We start from the raw sequence: 4,074 nt of genomic DNA, 5'->3' as shown, positions 1-4,074 counted from the left end.
GTGAGGTTCTGCAGGTCAGTGAGGTTCTGCAGGTCAGTGAGGTTCTGTAGGTCAGTGAGGTTCTGCAGGTCAGTGAAGTTCTGCAGGTCAGTGAGGTTCTGTAGGTCAGTGAGGTTCTCGACCACTGGGATGGTGGTGGGGGGCCAGTATGAGTCCCAAGCTTAACCTCATAAATGTTTAAACTAACATTGTTTTTGAGAGTTAAAAATGCAATATTTTTAAAATTTGAAATAAAAAATCTTAAAATCTACTCCTCCTAATAGGCACAACTGGTCTAAAACCAACGTTCTAAACATTAAATATCAGACTCAGGAAGGTTTGTATGCAGCATATCTTTTATAAATATAAAAGAAAATGTTGGGCGGCACGGTGGTGCAGTTGGTAGAGCTGCTGCCTCTCAGCAAGCAGGTTGTGCTGGTTCAAATCCCAGTCCGGGGTCTTTCTGGGTGGAGTTTGCATGTTCTCTCCGTGCTGCGTGGGTTTTCTCCAGGTACTCCTGTTTCCTCCCACACACTAAAAACATGCATGTTAGACTGATGGTAACTGTAAACTGTCCCGAGGTGAGAGAGAATGTTTGTTTGTCTTGTTTGTCTCCAGGTGTCCCTGTGATGGACAGGAGACCAGTCCAGATGTCCCTGTGATGGACTGGAGACCTGTACAGGTGTCCCTGTGATGGACAGGAGACCTGTCCAGATCTCCCTGTGATGGACTGGAGACCTGTCCAGGTGTCCCTGTGATGGACTGGAGACCTGTCCAGATGTCCCTGTGATGGACTGGAGACCTGTCCAGGTGTCCCTGTGATGGACTGGAGACCTGTCCAGGTGTCCCTGTGATGGACTGGAAACCTGTCCAGGTGTATCTGTGATGGACTGGAGACCTGTACAGGTGTCCCTGTGATGGACTGGAGACCTGTCCAGGTGTCCCTGTGATGGACTGGAGACCTGTCCAGGTGTCCCTGTGATGGACTGGAAACCTGTCCAGGTGTCCCTGTGATGGACTGGAGATCTGTCCAGGTGTCCCTGTGATGGACTGGAGACCTGTACAGGTGTCCCTGTGATGGACTGGAAACCTGTCCAGATGTCCCTGTGATGGACTGGAGACCTGTACAGATGTCCCTGTGATGGACTGGAGACCTGTACAGGTGTCCCTGTGATGGACTGGAGACCTGTCCAGATGTCCCTGTGATGGACTGGAGACCTGTCCAGGGTGTACCCCGCCCCTCGCAACAGTGATTGCTGGACATGGGCACCGGCGACCCACGTGACCCAAAATGGAATAAGCGGGTAAAGATAATGGATGGATGGATGGATGGATGGATAATCTCTAGTCCCCCTGAATAAGAACAGCCAGTCTAAGACCATGTCTTCCACATCAGGATGCAGACTCTCAGGAGCTTATTTGCAGAAAATATATTTAAAAATAAATGAAGACCACGAGGAGGGAAACATGTCAGGAGACAGAAGGAGAAGAGGAAAGTGAAGAATGTAGGACTGAGGGTTGCAACTCTAAATGTGGGGACAATGACAGGCAAAGGTAGAGAGCTGGCTGACATGATGCTGAGAAGGAAGGTAGATGCTTTATGTGTCCAGTGGAAGGGCAGCAAGGCTTGCAGCATTGGAGCAGGGTTCACACTGTTTTACCACGGTGTGGATAGAAAGAGAAATGGGGTAGGGGTGGTCCTGAAGGAGGAGTTGACAAAGAATGTAGTAGAGGTGAGTGTCAGATAGGGTGATGTGTCTGAAGGTAGAAGTGGAAGGTCTGATGCTAAATGTTGTCAGTGGTTATGCTGCACAGGTTGGATGTGATGAGAATGGAAATGGCTGTAGTCAATACCTATTTCCAAAGGAGGGAGGAGCATAGAGTGACCTATAAGAGTGGAGGAAGGAGTATGCAGGTCGACCACATTCTGTGTAGAAGAGGAAACCTGAGGGAGATTGGAGACTGTAAGGTTGTGGCAGGGGAGAGCGTGGCCAGACAGCATCGGATGGTTGTGTGTAGAATGACTGTTGTTGTGAAGAAGAGAAAAAGAGTCAAATCAGAGAAGAAGACCAAATGGTGGAAGATGAAGAAGGAAGAATGTTGTGAGAAATTCAGAGAGGAGCTGTTAAAGGCTCTGGGTGGTAAGAAAGAGCTTCCAGATGACTGGACTACTACAGCAACAGTAATTAGAGAGACAGGTAGGAAGGTACTTGGTGTGTCACCTGGACAGAGAATGGATGATCAGAAAACCTGGTGGTGGAATAGTGAAGTGCAGGAAGCTGTTCAAAGAAAGAGGTTAGCCAAGAAGAAATATGACAGAGACAGGACTGAAGAGAGGAGACAGGAATATAAGGAGATGAGTGTAGAAGGGACGTAGAACAAAGAGGGAGATAGCTAAGACAAAGCAGAAGGTGTACGATGAGTTGTATGGGAGACTGGACACTAAAGAGCTAACTAACCGATTGGCGAGACAGAGGGATCAGGCTGGAAAGGATGTGCAGCAGGTTAGGCTTATTAGAGATCGGAATGGTAATGTTCTAACAAGTGAGGACAGTGTGACGGGAAGATGGAAGGAGTACTTTGAGGAGCTAATGAATGAAGAGAATGAAAGAGAAAGAAGAGTAGAGGTCATAGAAACTGTGGACCAGGAAGTGGGAAAGATTAGTGAGGGTGAAGTCCAGAAAGGTCTGAAAAGAATGAAGAAGGGGAAGGCAGTAGGACCTGATGACCAGTGGAGGTTTGGAAATGTCTTGGAGAGATGGCAGTGAGGTTTTTGACTCAAATATTCAATGGCATATTTGAGGGTGAGAAAATGTCTGAGGAATGGAGAAGAAGTGCTGGTGGCCATTTTTAAGAACAAGGGTGATGTACAGAGTTGTAGCAACTACAGGGGAATTAAGTTGATGAGTCACACGATGAAGATCTGGGAGAGAGTCTTGGAAGCAAGACTAAGACGAGAGGTGACTATCTGTGAGCAGCAGGATGGTTTCATGCCAAGAAAGAGAAAGAGCACCACAGACGCCATCTTTGATTTGAGGATGATGATGGAGAAGTACAGAGAGGGTCAGAAAGAACTCCATTGTGTCTATGTGAATTTCGAAAAAGCATATGACAGAGTGCCAAGGGAGGAGGTGTGGCATGAGGAAATCTGGAGTGGCAGAAAAGTATGTTAAGACTGGTACAGGACATGTTAGACTGGTACGGGACATGTATAAGGACAGCAGGACATGTATAAGGACAGCAGGACATGTATGAGGACAGCAGGACAGTGGTGAGATGTGCTGTAGGAGTGACCGATAGCTTCAAGGTGGAGGTGGGAGTGCATCAAGGATCAGCTCTGAGCCCCTTCTTGTTTGCTCTGGTGATGGACCGACTAACAGATGAGGTCAGGCAGGAATCCCTGTGGACCATGATGTTTGCAGATGGCATCATGATCTGTGGTGAGAACAGGGAGCAGGTGGAAGAGAACTTGGAGAGGTGGAGGTATGCACTTGAAAGAAGAGGAATGAAAGTCAGCCGTAGTAAGACAGAGTCCATGTGTGTGAATGAGAGGGAGGAGGTGGAACAGTGAGGCTACAAGGAGCAGAGGTCACAAAGGTGCAGGACTTCAAGGACTTGGGGTCCACTGTCCAGGAACATGGGGAGTGTGGTAAAGAGGAGAAGAAGAGAGTCCAGGCAGGATGGAGTGATGGAGAAAAGTTTCAGGAGTGATTTGAGACAAAAGGGTGTCAGCAAAGGTCAAAGGAAAAGTTTACAAGACAGTGGTGAGACCAGCTATGTTGTATGGTCTGGAGACAGAGACATGGACAAAAAGACAGGAGACAGAACTGGAAGTAGAAATGAAGATGTTCAGGTTCTCCTTAGGAGAGAGAAGGATGGAGAAGATCAGGAATGAGATCATCAGAGGTACAGCACAGGTTGGACAACTGGGAGATAAAGTTATAGAGGACACACTGAGATGGTTTGGACATGTCCAGAGGAGGGACAATGGTTTGGACATGTCCAGAGGAGGGACAGCGGTTTGGACATGTCCAGAGGAGGGATAGTAGTTTGGACATGTCCAGAGGAGGGACAGTGGTTTGGACATGTCCAGAG

The sequence above is a fragment of the Nematolebias whitei genome, chromosome 10 (assembly GCF_014905685.2).
Source record: "Nematolebias whitei isolate Nwh7 chromosome 10, NemWhi1, whole genome shotgun sequence".
Taxonomy (NCBI): domain Eukaryota; kingdom Metazoa; phylum Chordata; class Actinopteri; order Cyprinodontiformes; family Rivulidae; genus Nematolebias; species Nematolebias whitei.
Note: the sequence above shows the minus strand (reverse complement) of the source record.